At 44.9% G+C, this 20,153-nt stretch overlaps 1 protein-coding gene across 1 annotated transcript in view; it reads right to left on the minus strand.

Moving 5' to 3' along the window:
- MYO10 (myosin X) overlaps positions 1–20,153 on the minus strand; it is a 221,363-nt gene that overhangs the window by 152,562 nt on the left and 48,648 nt on the right. The window lies entirely within an intron of this gene.

The raw sequence follows: 20,153 nt of genomic DNA on the forward strand, positions 1-20,153 counted from the left end.
GTAGCTGTGGCTGCCATTAGTGAAACACCTGGAGTTGATACGCCCCAGTTAAGGACAGAAGGGCCAGTCCCCGGCAGACAATTCAAGAGGCAAGTGTCTACATCAGCACCATCCCTGCCACTGTTGGTCGCAGGTCCCACGGTTGGTAATGCTGCCTTAGTTTGTAAGTCCTGGGGCGGGGAGGGTTCAGTTTTGCTACATCAGCATAATTTGTGACCATGTAAGTTTTTTCAACTACACATTTGGAAATATGAATATTACTCAGGAAGGTCAAAATAACAGCAACTAGAAAAGCAGCAAATGATTCTTTATTTGGTTTGATTATTTTTAAAGTATATATTCCCCTACCATTTTGAAACCGAAAACTAGCCTCAGTCCATAATCTGCACATGACATGCATTTACCGATTGCTGCAGCCTGATCTGCTGCTGGACAACAGTAGAGATGTAATCCTCCCCATTTCTGTAACGTAAGGGCTTTTCCTGCAGGTAACTAAAAATAAATTCAAAAGACGGTTTCTAGGCACACTCTTAAGAGTAGCAGAGTCACGAGACAGCCAGTTATGACTAAATGCTTATTAATCGCAGAGTCTGCGTCTATGCTGCCAGAACAAAGTGCATTTATCTACAAACGCACAGGTTAGCAAAGCGAGGTAAAGCGGAATTAGGAGGCTCCATTTCCAGAATTTGTTGCAAGGTTTTGTGATTGGGAGAGGAAACGGTATTCCACGACGTTATCCCCCATCTCACATTAATATAATGCCAAGATATTTCAGGTTCTGACATTCTCTTCTTACATATGCTGAAACCAAATCCCAGCTGCACGATTCAGATGTAAGAGAAACATCTGGCCAAAGAAACGGATTAACAACAAACCTGGAGAAACATCCGAATGATATTAAATAGATGCACTTATTTCAGAAGATACCTGTTTACAGAATATTTGAACTAATACCCTTAATTATGGGGGAAAAAAAAACAAAAAACTCATCAATTTATTTTGCTCTTCCCCATCTTGGCCTGAAATCTTTTCAGCATTTCAAGGCAGCTAAAATACATGCCAACCCATACAAAAGACATTAAGATGGCAGGCTGTGTACATCTGCTTTGACCCAAAAACAAAAGCCATTTTGCCCTGTCTGTAGAGCCAGCACAATAAAAGCACAAAAAGCCCAGATGGCTTAGATTTTCTTTACACAAAGTAACGTAGAGGACGGACATCTAAACCATTTATTCAGCGAGTCTGATCCTAATGGCAATTTTAGACCCGGAATCTCCATAAGACAAAAAGGAATGCTTTTAGGCAAGTAAAAAATTAATTGGTCTACACGGGTATCCCTCAGCTTATAGTCTGTTCTGCCCGGCCCAGCAATATTAGAGAAAATGTCTTCATCGAAGAGCCCCATAAATTCATACGGCTACTTCTTATTTATACTGCCTTGATGTATTCAATCTGACACTCCAACCTCCAGCTGCTCATGTATTTTTTTTTTTAATTTTAGAAAGAAAAAGAAAACATTTCTCAGTTAAAGAGTATAAGACAGGAAGTGGATGTTGGCAGGAGAAAGGGAGGAGGAAAAGGCCATGTGTCGGTAAGTTCCACCTAATGGCAATTCTGAAGCTTTCAGGTGATCTGGAGGCTGGGGAAACCGAGTAAGTAGCTCACCCTAGGTTTTTCCTGCCATGGAAACTGTCCTCTAACCAAAACAGCAGATAGCATAAAATCTTTATTTTTACCCTGGGTGCAATTATACATTTCCAAACTTGAAGTCCTTCAGGGAGAGAATGAAAAAGTAGCCATTATGTGCTAGTGGCTTTTTTTATTGTTTGTTCTTCTGTAGGATTTCACACTTTTCAAGAAGAAGTTGTACTTAAATCCAGAGCCCTGGCCTTGAGAATGTCACCCGCAGCCACGCTACTTAGCTTCAGGTTTTGCGCTGGGCAGTAAGGTCTCCGGCACCGAGGGATCCTGAAATTGCCTGTCTATGCAGCAGAAAAGTGGCAATCAACAGATCTTTACAAGTAACATTTGAAAACTCAGAAACTTGGGTCACATGGTTGTGAGGCGGATCAAAATCAGATCAAACAAACGAAAAATCTTACGAACAGCAGAGAATTCTATAAATGTAAGGTTTAGGAGAAGCGCTTCTATACAAGTGATCTCCTTTTAGTGCTCAAGAAGTAATTTGGGGGTCAGTAACCCTTTAAGACTATTCAGATACGCAAAACTGTCCTCCCAATTTCTCTTTTATTTGCTACATTGGGTCCACTGGGAAGAGCAAACCACATAATGCAAACTTAAAAGAAAACAATATCAATTAATAAGTGAATGATGATATTCCTGGTTAATTTAGTTGAAGAAACCAGGAAAGATTTGCTGATCACTGGTGTTAGGATGGCTGGATGGATGGATGGACAGATACGCTGAACAAGCCCAGTAGAAAGAAAGTCTGTACATAACTTAAAAGGATAATACAGTTGAAAGCATAGGTTAAAAAAAAGTCACAAAGTAACAAAAAGCTTTATTCTCTAGGTCACTGTGACATTTATTTATTGCTGTCTATGAATATTGTGTACACTGCCTTAATCATGAATGTATAAAAAAAGTCCTGTTCTTTATGCATATGTAAATTAACTCATTCATTAGTTAGGGTCTTATTTTCAGTTTTATCTGAAATGCATTCATTCACAGGAGTTTACTGGGATGCAGATACAAGAAAATTAACTTACTTTTTTGCCTCTGGCTTTCAGACACTAACGAAATTTCTTAATGCTATTGTGAATTCCTGTCGGGATTCCCTAAGCAGCTGGCTGACTAGGAAGGTCTCTCGTTTGTATTATTTCCCAGGCATGGACTAGCTGGTCCTCATCGCCCTCCAGCAGAAGGGAGCCCACAGAACTGAACAAGGCCCGATGCATAAAGGAAGAGACCTCATTTCTCCCAATTCTGTTTTCTCTCTCATGTGACCTGGTTCAAAGTGCTCTGGACCAACTCCGGTCACATGTCAAATGACATAGCAAAACTAAATGATCTGGCAAGTATTTTCCTGCCCCAAATTCCCCGAGTTCAACAGATACCCTATAAATCCTTCAATTAAAATGACCCAAGTAAATCTCCCGGGAATTTCTTCCAGGAATTCTTCAAAAGCTGTTGTGAGGCAACCATCGAGGAGCCATGGAGTAACAGCAGTACACTGTCCACATGGGGACCAGCAAGGGGAGACTAGAAATGAAATGGGATGATCCTCAGCCTAGACCTGGCATAAGCCGCCACTAGACACCAGTTAAAAAGAGAGCTTCAAAGATCCGCTATAAAAGCAATTCACGGCTGGTGCGGTGGCTCACTCCTGCGAGCCTAGTATTTTGGGAGGCCAAGGCAGGAGGATCCTTTGAGGCCAGGAGTTCAAGACCAGCCTGAACAACATAGTGAGACCTTGTCTCTACAAAAAATAGAAAAATTAGCCAGGTGTAGTGGTGTGCACCTGTAGTTCCAGCTACTTGGGAGGCTGAGCCAGGAAGATCGCTTGAGCCCAGGAGTTTGAGGCTGCAGAGAGCTATGATGACACCACTGTACTCTAGCCTGAGTGAGACAGCAAGACCGTATCTCTTAATAAAACAAAAAAAGTCATGATCATACATCATGTCATTCTCAAAGTTATACATTCTCTTTAAACACTGCTACATTTCTGAAGTGTTGCCAAATAAATGTTGAAGCAACCTGCAGTGGTCACCATCTGTCCCTCAGGGATCAAGATGATAACACATAGTCTCACCCATGCAAAGAAATATTCATGACAGTTTAGAGAGAAGAAGCAGGAGAAAAATGAGCCTGCTTAGACAGAAGAGGCAGGAGAAAAATGAGCCCTGGCAACCCTCAGGTGTAAAACCGATGGCATTACTCTTTTCCCAAACAGGTGAGAGGCTAGCTATTTATCGTCAAAGGCCGTCAGCCCATTTGCTGTCATACCATCCTGTACTTGAGGTCCGGGAGTTTGAGACCAGCCAGAGCAAGAGCAAGAACCTGTTTCTACAAAAAAAAAAAAAAAAAAAAAAAAAAGGAAAAATTAGCAGGGTGTGGTGGCACACCCCTGTAGTCCCAGCTACGCTGGAGGCTGATGCAGGAGGATTGCTTGAGCTCAGGAGACAGAGGTTATATATAGTGAGCTATGATGGAGCCACTGTACTCTAGCCTGGGCAACAGAGTGAGACGTTGTCTCAAAAAAAAAACAAAAAAAAAAAAAACCCTATTCCTTTTCATTGCAGACCCCAGCTCAAATTTACGGAAGTTATTAACTAATCAAATCTTAGGTGCTAAAATGTGGCTTCAGCTGCTTTTGCTCTTGTAGCTAAGAGTAACATCTGCAAACTATTTTAAAATCTCCATCAAAGATAGCAATGAGCCAATAACGTATCCTTTGAGTATGGCTTTCCTCAAAAGGCAGGAACTATTTTCTCTATGGTATTTACATCCTCCTACCATTGCAGAGAATGTCCCAAACATGGAACATACAAGATACATGAGGGGACGTGGACGCTGACACCTACATTCCCTAGTGCTGCCTCCAAGTGTCCACAAGGCCCAGGGACCATTTTCCAAGGCAAGTTGTGACCTTTTGGGGGTGGAAAAATAAATAAAGCAGAATGAATGTTTTAAATGAACCGTTTTCAAATTTTAATTACAAATGTCTTATATCATAAAAAAAAATGCTAAAGTTGAAATGGCTGCAATTTTAATCTCCTTGGTTTATCACTGCTTGGGAAAGGAAATTAGGTTAATCGGACAGGATTTGCCCTTTACAAAGGCATGCTGGCAACATTCCCTGGAGGGCTGATCTCTTTTGCGTCCTTTGCTACAAAGGCTTCCTGAAACTGGGGGCAGCATATGCTTCAGCCCATTGTCACAGGAGTGACTGTCTCTCTGCTCAGCCAGTTAACATCTGTCATTAGCTCTGTTTGCACAAGCCAAAGCAGATGCTTGGAACAAGGCAGGATGAACTCTGACATGGTAGGAAGATGGATACATTTCAGAACAGCAGATCATTCCAGGGGACTGAAATACTTGCTGAATTCTCAAGGGTTAGCTACCCTGTTACCCTCGCTGGAAGACTTGAGACTCCTATTCATTATTTCAAAATGATTCCCAGAACCATTTGGAACGCTCAGACAGCAGCTAGATGAAAGACTGATTTCAGCCTCTGAAATGAAGCAACTGCACTGGGAACTTCTAATACAGGCCACAGGCTGAATTTACACACACACAGGATTATAGTTTTCTGTGCGATTGCACAAGCCTGCTATAAAGTCTTCTTCTTTTTTCCCCTCAAAAATTCACTGGAACAATCAAAGCCATCGTATTCCACGTGGCAAAGAGCACTGCAGCCTTCTCGTCCTAAACACGTTCACGAAAGTGTGTTGACACAGATATCTGAAAACATACCAAAGACAGAACTGTTTAAAATGAGTCCTTCCTCAGACTATGTGTTGCAGGTATGGGTCTAAACGTGCAAGCAAAGCGAGTGGAACAGGCGAGCTGGGTTCCTCAGATGGGGCCTCTTATCCTAGGGAGTCTTGTTCAAGCTTCCAGGTTCTGATGGGCAAGGACCTAGGGTGAGGCACGCAGGTGCAAACACCCACAATTTAAAGATGCACGCACGCTGGGGGTAACTCTGACCCTCAAGGAGTGTTTCTTTACATTTTCCGCCCTATGGCCTCACTTGCCTCGCCCTGGTATCCTGGGCCCCTCCCTGGTTCCTTTATGCCAGTTGGTCCAGACAAAAGAATACAAGAGCATATTGCACACCTATGGCAATTTTGGGAGTTCCAACAGCAGCTTCTAAATATTAATAGAAATAAGGCTTAAAAAATGAGGACTGTGTATTAGCCTAATACCGAAAATGATAAGTTTACCATTTAACTGCTCTTCCATACTAAAAATAAGCATTATGGGCATCAGCATTTCTGCAGCAACTTCTGGAAGTGCACAAGCACCATCAACTCGCTCTCTGAAATACTTCCAGAAGGCGTAGACCTTCCTTGGAAACGTGTTGGGCTGCAATGAACACACAACACACAGGCTTGTCCTATTTTTGCTGTGCCTGGGAGCGGCTCCCCATTAAGCCAACCCAGAAAACAACACCCGGTTACAGACTAAACCATTGGCAGGTGTTGGTATTTACAACTAAGCTCTCTGTTCTACGTCTTGTTCCTGACACACCAGCGCCACCCAAGAACGATTCCTTTAAGGCTGCGGCAGTCGAAAAGGTACTTGGGCTGTGTGGGTGACCCTCTGTGTTCTCAAAGAATTTGCTTTGGGAGGAAGACGGTGTATCAGATGTTTTTATTTAGAACATGGATTTAAAAAAAAAATCCACACACAACCTGCCAAGCCCTACAAACCCGTTTTGAAAGTGTGGCTTCCAGACCAGCAGGAAGCACGCACCTGGGAGCTTGTCAGGAATGCAAATGTGCAGGCTCCACCTGAGACTTGCTGAATCAGAAACTCTAGGTTGAGGCCCAGGACGCAGTGGTTTAACAAGCCTTCCGGGGGTATTCTGACCTCAGCTCCACTTTGAGAGCCACTGCCCGACAGGTGGCTCACCTGTAAGAGTTTTGCCACTGACTGCAGACTACTTTCACCCTCTTGGGCAAGGCACTGCCCCTCACTGGGGAAACAAAACAACAGGGCTTAAGAACGAGTGGATCATTTAGCAATCCATTCCGGTTCAAACACAGACTCCTGACGGCTGGTTGCACTGGCTGCAAAGACATCACTGGGCTCACCACCAGGGAAGTTGTGCCATGTGGCATGGCACAGTGGCCCAGGAATCTCACTTAGTAGCTCCCCAAGTGATTCCAATATGTAGCCCAGACTGGGAACCCTCTGCAAGGCCCCCTGCAGCGCTAAATATCATCTCAGAAGTAAGTGGGGGAAATGAGACTTTAGCTCAGGCTTGGCAAACCTTTTCTGCAAAAACCCAGATGGTCAGTACTTGAGGCTCTGCTAGTCCTCAGCTGTGTGCAATAGCATTTGGGGGACACAAACACTCAGGCCCTAGCAAAGCCCTTCTGGAAGACACCAATGGATGTGAACGCAGTCTCAGACAAGAGACCAATGAATGGCATGGCTGTGTTCCAATATGACTTTATTACATTTGAATTTCATATAGTTTTCATGTGTCATAAAATCTTCTTGTGAGTTTTTCCAAATAGTTAAAAATGTAATAAACCATCTCAGCTCGTGGGCTGCACAAGTCAGGCTGTGGGCGAGGGCTGTGGCTCGCTGCCCCTGTTTCGTTAAACACTGGAACTGTGACATAAACTTTACCCAGGGACCTATGCTGGTGACATGTGTCACTTCACAGACAGCTGCCTTCAGAAAAGGTAGATGTTACTTTTGTTTTAAAGGGAGGTTTCATCTGCATACAGGAAAACCTACAGCCTTGATGCACCACACACAACAATACCCTGAGCATTTCCAATACCTGTGAAAGTTTAGTCCCTCCAAAATAACCACTGAGTTCAATTTTGTACACGTCTGTTAGCTTTAAAATGGCAGCACAATCAGATGGTGTGAAGTAAAAGCCATTAAGTTCACACTTTCCCTGCAGTTCTAAGTAATGTACACTCTCTGAGCAGAAGTTACCAGAATGGGCATCCCCTGGGCTTAAGCTTCCTTCCCTCCCCAGTTTGGGACTGCAGCCTGGGATTTACACACCAGTTCTCCACCCTGCACCCTCCTTCGGCCCACAGTGGGGGCTTTAAAGCCCAGGAGGGCAGATGCACCACGGGAAGAGAGTGGAGGAAACAAGTGGGCCTTCGTCTGTAACAGATTCCACAGACTGGTGGCTTCTCCACAGCAGAAATGCATTTCTCACAGTTCAGGAGACTGGGAAGTCCAAGAACGAGGAGATCTGGTGTCCGGGGAAGGTTGATTTCTGGCTCATAGATGGCACCTTCTAGCTGTGTCCTCATGTGGTGGGAAGACAAACAAGCTCCCTCAGGCATTTTTTGTAAGAGCACGAATCCCACTCACGAGGGGTCTGCCCTCATGACCTAATCACTTCCCAAAGGCGCCACCGCCTAAAACCATCACACTGGCGGCCAGGATTTCAACACGAGAACTTAGGGGGACGCAAACATTCAGACCACAGCAAAGATGCCACCCTCGCCTACCACCCTCAGGGCCCGTCCTCTCCTCAACAGTGTCCCCGTCCCACCTGCGCCCTAGGCCTTGCCCTTCCTTTGGGCCCTAGTCCCCTTTCTCTCCTTGAGACACAAGCAGGCCAGGTTCCCCTCAGAAACACGGATAGAACTTCACCGAGTTACCTGAACCCAGAGACCACCCCACTGGTGGCCGGCCTTTGGGAAGCTACTTCACCACATGAAGTAGGGATGTCTCTAAACACAAATTGGGAAAACCTTCACACTCTCTCCCAAGACAGAAGAAGTGTCCAGACATCAAGTCCTGTTTCAGACACAGAAAGAAAAGGGGGCAGGACCCTAAGACAGAGAGGGGGAAAAATGAAAGATTCAAACCTCTCTGATTTATACCACGGGGAAGGCTGGCCTCCTCCCAGAGCCCCCACTGCTCGGGCAGGGAGGAGCCCAGTTTGAAGTAAAAGCAAGTAAGTGAGAAGCACGGCTGAGAAGAGGAGGGAGAACTTTCCAGTTCACCTCAGATCAAGGTACCCACTGAGTCAGTGTGAATAAAATCTGGGCAGCTTGTTGAATCCAGGTTCCGGGACCAAATTTACCAAGAGCTGGATTCGGGCAATGGTGAGGGGCCAGGAGACTTTTCAACAAGGGCCCCAGTTTTTCTGACGCAGCAGGTAGGAGACTCACACTTGCAGAAATAACACTACGTTAGTGTCTGGGACACTTAAACCCAAATGTCCCGCTCAAACAGGGTCCCATGGGAAAGTGGGAGAAGGAAGGGGGAGATGGGAAGATCAAAAGCAGGCCGGGGCTCTGAAGAGAAACACGGATGAACGCCAGGGCCCCTTGCGGACTAGAGCCCAGTGATGGATGACAGATGGAAGGGTGGGCTGGTGGACAGACAAAAGGACAGACAGAGCTATTTCACAGAAAAGATGGCCAAGAAAGAAGCTCCCCGGGAGAAACCAAGGCCTAGCTATTAAGCAATGATAGGCACTTTCTAAGGCCAGCCTGCAAAAGTTGTGCTTTTTCAACAATTTTTAAGGTCATGTTTTGGTACAATGATCATTCAGTCTATGACACAGTTCTGCACCTGGCTGCTCATTAAACAGCACCCAAGGAAGCTTTTTTAAAAAACACACCATGGCCTGAGTCTCACCTGAGATTCTGATGTTTTGGTTCTGGGCAGGGCCGAGGCTCTCGGGAAGAGTTTCCCGGTGAATTACAACGTGCAGCCGGGGCTGGGAACCACATGGTGGATGCGAGATCGTGAACACAAGCCTGCGGAACCCTTGTATTTCCCTAAAGCAGGGGTCCTCAAACTACGGCCCACGGGCCACATGTGGCCCACCAAGGACATTTATCTGGACCGCCGGGTGTCTCTGCTCCCGCTGCCTGTCCTGCTTAGCAGCCGACTCGTCCCGGGCCCACAGTGCGCATGTGTGGAATGTGCACCGCACTCTCCAACGGTCTGAGGGACAGTGAACTGGCCCCTGTTTAAAAAGTTTGAGGACCCCTGCCCTAAAGCAGTAAAACAAAATGAAGGGGAAAAAAAGCTACCACCAAGTAGAGGGAAGCAGGGAGGTGGCATGGGAACCTGCCAATCTTGAAGTGTAACTTTGAAAGAGTATAAATGTCATGACAAGAAAGCACAGGACGAGTACACTACATGCCTGGGGCCCACAGAGAGAAAAGGCATGAACACGGCAAAGGAGCCAACAACCGCCGTCAACAGTCTGACCCTGTCTCACTCACACCCATCCTTAGGCGCGAACGTGATCAAGTGGCGATGACACACTCGGGATGCAAACCCAGCTCGGTCCCTGACCGCTGCTGGCCAAGTGTGGACTCTTGAGACCTGTTATCACACCTAAGTTCAACTGCTATATCACTGCAGTATGGCTGGCTCAGAGGGTAGTTCTGAGGATTAACAGGACAAACAGACTGGCACGGTGCCCGGTGGAACAATGTCACCCTGCAAATATCATCTTCTTCCCTTTCCCCATCTGAAATGCAAACCCCGACGAGGCCTTCATCCTCATTAACTAGGAGGAAGATATGGTTTAGAACTGGGGTGCCCCTTTTCCCACTGCTCATCAGGGAGGGCGTCATGGCAAGGAGGGGATTCCTTACTGTCACACGGTGTCACCCCAGGCTGGAATCTGAACAGGGTTAAAGTTGGAATCAGGCAACAGAAGACTCTAGCATCAGCCCTCCCCGGGCATGTTGTGGATGCCCGAGGAGGTCTGTGTAGACCAGCTGGATAATCGATTCATCATGTATATCTGAGTCTTTGGAAAAATTTGTTCCAAATAACAGGCCTATAAATGAATTTTTAGAATGGAATGCAACTCATTCCCAAACGGACAACTGCCGAAATCTAACAAATTGCCTCTGCTTTTTCTACTAAAATCACACCCAGCAGTTGGCAGTAAACGATGCCATGTCTGAGATACTTTGAGTTGGTTCTGTTTCCAAACAAGGTCTTCACAGTTATCACAAAATGGTATTTATAATAAAGGTATAGTATTTATTTAAACATTCAAAATAAAAGACTTGAGTTTGATTTAACCAGTTTTCCATTTCATGTCTTCCAGTCATAAAGTGCTACCTGGCCTGAGCTTAGCACCCAGCATTAATTAGCTGATTATTTTCAGTATTCCTGGGTACTAAAAATACATGATAGTATCCCACTTCCTTTCACATGTGGGCAATTTAATTTTTGAAACTAAGCACAAAATCAAAAACAACAATAGGACCGATGGCACCAAACGTCAGTGCTTCTCATTGTGCCTGGACACCAGCATTGCAAGACCAGGCATCTCGCTGGTTGCAGGAAAGATCTGGATGTACCACAGGCCGACAAAGGCATGAGTGGGCCAAGCTACCCACAAGCTGAGCCTGGGATCTGGACATCAAACAAAGATGGGAGGCTCAGGCAGGTCAGAGGCATGCTTGAGTCCGGATAAACAGACCAACCCCTAAGGTTGGGAAGAAGAGGTGCATTCAATGGACGCAGGAAGGAAAAAGGAGGCCAAAGTCCAGGAAAATGCACTAAGGAAAAAAATCAACAAGTGGGTCCAAAGGAGGGCAGGAGGTCAAAGAAGGTCACGACCCAGGGCAGAGGCCATTTGCTCTCCTTGCAAAAGCAGCTAATGTGTGTGTGTTCAGCTAGATCCTTGCCCGGGCCAGTAAACACTGCCAACAGAGATCTAATCCCCTTCCCCACCCCATCCACCCAACCCTCTGGGGAGGCCAGGCAGGGAAGAACCCACCTGTTCAGTCCAAAGGGACTGAGATGGGAAGACAAAAGCCATGTTCTGGAAGAAAGGTCAAAAATAAGCTGGATTCACTTAAAGAAGCAGGGAAACAGACCCCAGAGACCAGGAGGTCTTACCAGTGGGTTTTTCAGTGGTGCTGGGAATACAGTGTGCATCTTTGGCACGCTAAGGTCTGCAATACCTCGCACAGCCACATTCCTTAGGACACAAAGGTAACTTACAATGTTTGTCACTGTTTCCCATTTCCATGACTGTTGAAGTATACGGAATAGCAATCTCAGGTTTTGAAAATGCCAAACTTTGAAAAATGACCCTGAACCAAAGTCAACACACCCTCTCACTCCCCCAAGAAATGAAAATGCAATCTCTATGTTCCAGAGTCTATCAAGGAAAAGAATCCCCTTGAGAAAGCTTTTCTTCCACTCTCTTTATTTCCTTCTGGTCCTGTGGTCTGTGGCGGTCTACACACTACTAGGATAGAAATAAGGTAGTGAAACTCTCACCATGATTCTTGTGATATGCAGCTTTTTTTTTTTCCGGTCATTTGTGGTCCCCTAAGACTTGTTAACTGTTTTATCAAAATGTCATATGATAACATGCTTAACAAAGCCCACAGCATTCCAATGACTTATTTGGCTTCGTGCTGATTACAAATGGAGCTTCATTCATCCATTCAGTATTTACTGAGGGCATTCCCGGGCCAGGCTCTGGTCCTGGGTGCCAGGAACATAGCAATGACAAGTCCCCTTTCTCAGAGGCCTGAGTGAGGAGAGACAGAAAAAAATCAAATAACCACATGTGATGAGGTGGCTCTTTCAAGTGGAGGTGGTTTCTCTGAGAAGATCACATCAGCACGTTCATCCCTGAACGAAGGCCGGGGAGATGGACCCACCTTTGCAAGAACCAGGTTCCCGGTGGGAGAAAGAACAAGGGCCTGGCCTGCTTGAGCTAAGTCTCCTCCCAGATCGCATGAAGCGAGCTTTTCCATGCAGAGCCGCGCAGGGATTTGTAAACACGCACGTGTTTTTCCTGGAGCTAAGTACACTAATAAACAAGCAAACTTTTTTTTTTCTATAGTCCCAGAGTGAAAATTAATGGAAACATTGACTTTCCATCTTTGAGCCACAAAATGCCAAACCAAATTCTTGGAAGAGGTCTAGAGAGTCAGAACCACATGGATTTCAGAGCATAAAAAACATTTTTCAGCTCAAAACTAAATTAGTTGGACAAGCTGCATGTTAATTGGTCTTGAAAGCAAGACTGAAAGTCCCAGTGGTGGTGTCAGTCTCCGGGGCACAGACCTCTGACTCTAAGAAACTCCACAAGCTGGTGTGTAACGTCCATCGCAGAAAGGGTATTTCCAGGAGCAATGGCGAAACGTGGGAAAAACAGAGAATTTAAGAGCTTTCACAGCTCGGTGCTATCTTTTTAATACAGCTGCACTGTTTTGATTGAAGTGAATTCCAAGGAAACAGATGGAGCCCTACTAAAGTTTCAACAAAAGAAGCCAAAGAGTGTACATCGAATTTTTAAAAATTATCTGTCACAGTCCGGGCGCGGTGGCTCACGCCTGTAATCCCAGCACCCTGGGAGGCCGAGGCGGGCAGATCCCTCAAGGTCAGGAGTTCGAAACCAGCCTGAGCAAGAGCGAGATCCCATCTCTACTATAAATAGAAAGAAATTAATCAGCCAACTAATATATATAGAAAAAATCATCCAGGCATGGTGGTGCATGCCTGTAGTCCCAGCTATGTGGGAGGCTGAGGCAGGAGGATTGCTTGAGCTCAGGAGTGTGAGGTTGCTGTGAGCGAGGCTGATGCCACGGCACTCACTCTAGCCAGGGCAACAAAATGAGACTCTGTCTCAAAAAAAAAAAAAAGAAATTATCTGTCACTTGTCACCAGCATGTCCCTCTTTCCCCTTGCTTTTAGGATGGCTGTGCAATCCGCTTTCCTCTAGAGAAAGACTCCTCCATCCACCCCCATATGCACAGCAAGTGGCCGAGGCTGAGCAGCAGGGAACCACCGGATTCCCCATCCCAGGAATCCAGAGCTGGGTCTCAAGTGATCTTTCTTGACCTATTCCTTAAGAGAAGATACAAACCAGAATTTCCAATGTGCTGTTATTTTTAACAGCAGCACAAGAAAAGACATGCAAGAGAAAAATAGTTTAAAAATAAATTACAAAGGGAGTTATTGCTTAATGAGTTCAGAGCTTGTGTTTGGAGTAGTGAGAAAGTTTTAGAAACAGTGATGTGATAGCACAACCTGATGAATGTCATTCATGCCGCCAAACTGTAAACTTAAAATGGTTAAAATGCTAAGTTCTATGTAATGTGTATTTAGCCCAATAAACACACACAGAACAGTAGAGGGAAACCCAAGTTCCAGTCCAAAAAAATTGTGTATTTATTCGTTTGTCTTTCAACTCAAATTTGGGTATTTGCAGAAGAGACTAATCATAGCAAATCCTTTAGACGCCCACTAGAAAAAGTGAAAACCCCAGAAGGAATACCAAAGTTGCAGCTGCCAGCAAATGTACACACACAATAGCAACAGCAACGGGATGAAAGCTGGCATACTATTTTAGGGATATGCTTTGCCACTCAACTAGACTGCAAAAAAAATCTGCTACTTTGTTGAGCGTTCCTGTAAGCCATCAGAAAAATCCCATCTTTAAATCATAAGCAGATCAATGATAAGCTAAATCACAAAGTTAAAATGAAGGGCCATTAACATGCTATGAGGCTGAACCACACATAACCGCCGACATCGAACTCTTCAAGACCTCTAGAAGCTGCAATTTCGCACGGTCCAGGTGAACCCAGAAGTTAATTTGATTGGAAGCAGCAACTGCCATATATGGGACACCTGAGACTTGAGAGGCACCTTGAGCCCAAATGCAAATGATCCCACATTCCCTTCCTCTAAGAAAAAAACGGGTACGATGTCCCTAATAAGTGAAAATATTTCCCGTCACATACACAAAAAAAAGGAGATTAAGAAAAAGCTGAGAAGGGGATAGAATATACATTTAAACAAACAAACAAAACATAAAAGCCAAGAAATTATGTCCAGGCCAGCTGACTAGAAAGAATCTCTCTCTTCTGTGCCAGAGCTTGGTTCTAAAGAGCCACTATATCCTAGGGACATTTCTTTCGCATTATAAATGTTGCCCCCAAATTCCTTCTCATCCATCTTCACCAGTTTAGCTGCCCAGATGCTGGTTCTCCAATGCCCTGCGCAATTCAAAGCCCAGCCAATCTTCCCAGGAGTTGGAGCTCCCCTCTGGACCCCAGGTGGTTGGTCCCCTCCTGCTGGCTGCCCGACTTGGGGGGTCAGGGCAGCTGCTTGCTCGCTCCCCCTTGGGATCCACGCAGGAGTTGGTGGGATTGTGCTTCCTCCACGACTGCCCACCCAGCGGCTTTGCATGACAAGCCTGGAAGGCAGCTTCCCCGGCTGCTGGGAAGCACAGGCCTTCCTGGGCTTGCTCAGATGCGATTTTTCACTCTGCTCAAATATCTAGGATCCACCACTTCCCCTCAGCAGTCAGATCTAGCTTCTCTGGCCACTTAGAGTTGGGATGTAAAAAGTCAGGTTCTAGTTGCCCAATTCCTGATGCTTCGGTGGGCGTCAGCTCTGAAGCGGGACGCGTGCTGGGCTGTCCCCCACTGATCACTCTCCTGCGTTCAACGCGCTCGGGACTTCTCCAGAGACAGGAGTGAGCAGAGGGTAGATTGAGACGGCCGTTGGAAAGAGGTCAAAAGGTGGCCTGCATGTACGTGACATTCAAAGGACAAAAAAGACACCACTGTGGGCCAAGTGGAAGGAGGGGGGAAAAAAGCCAGAGAAAAACAGCTGGACAGGGCAGAAAGTGTGTGTAAATGACCAAAAAAAGCAACGAAAAGTGAAAAGTCACCACACTAACTAACCCCTTATCAAGTTTCACCAAATTTGGCCCATGGCATTAACTGCCACAAGCCAAAACCAGAATGTCAACCCAAAGGGGTCAGAGATGGCTCTAAGCAGGAGATGTGACTAAGTAACTAGGACTGTGTTCCCCGTGTGGCTTGAAAATATCTGACTTTCTTAGGGGACGGGGACAAGTTGAAAGTACGGGGCAATCCAATGGCCTTTTTGTGAATTAATAAAATGAAAAGAACTTTTAAAGCTAAGTTTAGTTGTACTCGTTGCAAATAAAAAAGAGAAGGGCATGGAGAAGGACGATTAAATTCCCAACCAGTAAATATTTTGGAAGACCCCATATAGAGAAAAGTCAAACAGAAAACCAAATGGAACCATTGTATGCTGTAATCGCCTTGATTAAATGTACTGTGGTAAATTGAATAACCACTCCTTAAAATACAATTAGGTAAATTGATATCATTCTGAGGCTGTTTCAGAGCAATCAAATTAGACTCTTTCCAGAAAAGGATAATAAAATAGTTCACACTCTCAACGTGAAAAGTCTAATGTAGAACTTATTACTCAATTCTACAAAGTTCTTAAAGGGTGCTACAGTGATTGTTCGTGCACCTCCTGAGTGTTTCGGAAAAGACAAAAAGTTCGGTGCTATCTTCCCTTTCACAAGAGTTGATCTGTCGGCTGTGTCTGCACCCAGCAGAACTATGTATGGTGCTTTTAAAAAATCTGCTCTTCACCCAGGCATGGTGGCTTATGCCTGTAATCCTAGCACTCTGGGAGGCCAAGGCGAGTGGATCGCTCGAGGTCAGGAGTTCGAAACCTGCCTGAGCAAGAGCGAGACCCCCATCTCTACTATAAATAGAAAGAAATTAATTGTCCAACTAATATATATAGAAAAAATTAGCCGGGTATGGTGGCACATGCTTGTAGTCCCAGCTACTCAGGAGGCTGAGGCAGGAGGATTGCCTGAGCCCAGGAGTTTGAGGTTGCAGTGAGCTAGCCTGACGCCACGGCACTGCCTGGCAACAAAGCGGAGACTCTGTCTCAAAAAAAAAAAAAAAAATCTGCTCTTCTAAAACTCTGTCCAAAGGGTGTTGTCCAAGAAGACAACTAATCTCTAACTTGCAGGACATGTGCTGACCTGCCTGTGTGCTGTGGCCTTCGGATTACCTACAGAAATTTCAATTTCAGAGAAGAATAAAATTTTAAATTAACATTAAAACTTAATTGGATGTGGATGTGTAAAATTCTCCTACAAGACTGAATGGAATAAGAAAGTGTGCCCTTTTGTGATCTCATGCAAAACAAAACAAAACACTATTATCTCCTGCCTACCTGGTATCCCTGCAAATCCCCTTATACTTCAGGATTTTAGTTCTGCATAGCTCTGCTGGACCTCTAACTCTAAAAAGGATTTTTTTCTTTCTTTTTTTTTTTTGAGACAGAGTCTCACTCTCTTGCCTGGGCTAGAGTGCCGTGGCATCAACCTAGCTCACAGCAACCTCAAACTCCTGGGCTCAAGCGATCCTCCTGCCTCAGCCTCCCGAGTAGCTGGGACTACAGGCATGTGCCACCATGCCCGGCTAAGTTTTTCTATTTTTAGTTGTTTGGCTAACTTCTTTCTATTTATAGTAGAGATGGGGTCTCCCTCTTGCTCAGGCTGATATCAATCTCCTGAGCTCAAGCGATCCTCCCGCCTTGGCTTCCCAGAGTGCTAGGATTACAGGCATGAGCCACTGTGCCCAGCACCAAGAGGATTTTTTTAAACTGCTCTTTAATGCACCTGAGAATTATTATATTGCAGTTAGTCCAACCCCTGGCCACACTCGAGATGAAACAGTCACTGGCAGGGAGGGCACAGAGAATGGGAAAGAGAGGAAAAGCTTCGAAAGGCCAGAAAAAAACTTTCAAACTTTGCCCAAAGCCCTCCTCCTTGTGGTTATCTTTGCTTCCTCCAAAGCAGAAGTACTGGTGATGTATATAGGGATTGAGTGCTTCCTACTCTTCACTTGAGGTAACCATGACCCTAAGGCATTTTCCAGGAATATCTCCTAAATCCCCACTACTCCAGTGTGGTTTATCCAGGCACATCAATGCCACCAAGAGCTTGTGAAAAATGCAGACCCTCCAGCCGAACCTCAACCTGCCTGTCAGAATCTGCACCTTAACAAGTTCCCCGGGTGATTCATGTGCACTAACATTTCAGACGCACTGCTCTAAATCAAAGGAAAATTACACTAATAGTTTTGTAAACCCGTTATGGAATCTAAGAGGTCATATTTGGGTAATGTAAAAACTTCACAGAAATTGTTTTTAAAGACACAAATAGCCATTTGACAATTTCTGCCAGTTACCATTTGACCTCAAACCCTGACTGACATCCTATAGTGAGTCTGTGGGAGGCGGAAGGAGGTAAAAAAATACATATACTAACATAAAAATGTATCAGGTTAAGCATGTTTCGGTGCACAGTTTAGTGGCATCAAGTACAATCACACTTTTGTACAGCCATCAATACCATCGTCAGAGATTTTTCATCTTCCAAACTGAAACTCTGTACCCATTAAATACTAACTTGCCATTCGCCCCTTCCTCCAGAAATACTAGTATCTTAACATCCTTTAATAATATACCAAACTGAGTCAAAATTAACCAATATTTCAAAAAGTAACCAAAGATGGGCTTGATCAGAGAACAAGGCCATGCTCTAAATCTTTGACCCCGATTCCCTCAAGACTCTCGCCCAGTTAAAGCACAGGTGTTCCTGTCCCAGGCACCAGGACCAGCTATTGAACTTCTCCTCATTCTGTATGTTCTACAGTGAGCGTGTGAGGTAAGTAGGGAAGGACTATGCAGGTCAGTAGAAAAAGAAACTAGGGTATTTTGGCCAGTGCCAGTTCTTGATCCAAGCTTGACCCCGATTTTTAAAATCTGGCCTCATTTTCCCTCTGTAAACCCTGTAATTCCTACACGAATCACCAGGCTGATTATTCTTGTTATGTTTGGAAATGACAGAGTGGACAACATGAAACCAAGTATTGGATGACCAACTGAAGATTAGAGGTCAAGGTTCAGTGCTGTTTTTCAAGTACATGTTATTCCGGTTTAGTTCTTCCCAAAGCCACAACCTATATATATAATACTGTTGAAAATGAGCAGAACTACTGACCTAGCCATCTCATTCCACTCCAACCTCACTGAGAGGTCCCATCGACCGTGGCCAGTGAGGGCTTCACGTGGCGCAGGTGGCTGACCGAGAGGAAAAGGCAGTTGCACTTAGGGACTGGTGGAGTCGTTGCATTAGGAACCTCTGCCAACCAAGGCTTAGACAGAAATAGAAACCCTAAAGGACACAAGGACACAAGGCCAAATCCTGTATAACGCCACCCATATGAAGTATCTAAAGGAATTAAAATCATAAAAATGGAAAGAATTGTAGAGGGCAGAGGGAATTAGTGTTTAGTGGGCACAGAATTTCAGTGCTACAAGATGAGAAAGTTCTGGAGATCCACTGCACAACAATGGGAACTATACGCTTAAAAATGGTCAAGATGGTAAAGTTAATGTTGTATGTTTTTTACAAAAAAAAATTTTTTTAAAGCAAAGTTAAAAGAGTAAGAGGAAAGGCTCTGGGATTAAAATATTATATAATTCAACAAGAAAGGAAAAGAATTCCATTTAAAAATCTATTTTACAATGCTTTGGGGAACACAATTTTGTTGCATGAATTATATCGTTATATATTGTGTTCCCTTTTATTTTATTGTTATATACTGTGTTCCCTTCACGTTTATTTTCAGGGAAATGGGTCTTCATTCGTTTTACACAGAAGAGTGGGAACAGGAGCAGTGTCCTTCCCATACAGAAGACACTTCCTCAGCTGCTCAGCAGGGCATATAGCTGAGCTCAGCTTAACTGGGTGAGTCAGTCTTGTTGTGACAGTGATCAGGATGCCACCACCCTAAAGTCCACTGGCATGCCAGTATTTCCAAAATTCTGTGTGATGGACTGAGTGTTTGTGTCCTCCGCAAAATTCCTGCGTTGAAATCCTAATCCCCTATGCAACGGTATTAAAAGGTGGGGGGCCTTTGGGAGGTGATTAGGTCGTGAAGATGAAGCCCTCACAAACGGGACTGGTGCTTTTATAAAAGAGGCCTGGGAAAGCTCCCTGGCCCCTTCTGTCACACGTGAGGGAACGGCGAGAAGTTGGCTGTCTGTGAACCAGGAAGCCGGGCCCTCACCAGCCACCACATTGCCAGCGCCTTGATCTTGGACTTCCCAGCCTCCAGAACTATGAGAAATAAATGTTTGCTGTTTACAAGCCACGCAGTTTATGGTATTCCGGACTAAGGCACTGACTAAGGCACTATGGAAGTTTAAGAATTTTAAAAGAAAGTGATAAGGTATAACCCTAGCACTCTAGGAGGCCGAGGCGGGTGGATTGCTCGAGGTCAGGAGTTTGAAACCAGCCTGAGCAAGAGAGACCTCATCTCTACTATAAATAGAAAGAAATTCATTGGCCAACTAATATATATAGAAAAAATTAGCCGGGCATGGTGATGCATGCCTGTAGTCCCAGCTACTTGGGAGGCTGAGGCAGGAGGATTGCTTGAGCCCAGGAGTTTGAGGTTGCTGTGAGCTAGGCTGACGCCACGGCACTGGCTCTAGCCTGGGCAACAAAGTGAGACTCTGCCTCAAAAAATAAAAAAAGAAAGTGATAAGGTAATCGATTGGCAATTATCAATATATTGGAACTTTTTCTCAAATGACTTGCATCCTACACTTCTGATTCTTGA

The sequence above is a fragment of the Microcebus murinus genome, chromosome 11 (assembly GCF_040939455.1).
Source record: "Microcebus murinus isolate Inina chromosome 11, M.murinus_Inina_mat1.0, whole genome shotgun sequence".
Classification (NCBI taxonomy): domain Eukaryota; kingdom Metazoa; phylum Chordata; class Mammalia; order Primates; family Cheirogaleidae; genus Microcebus; species Microcebus murinus.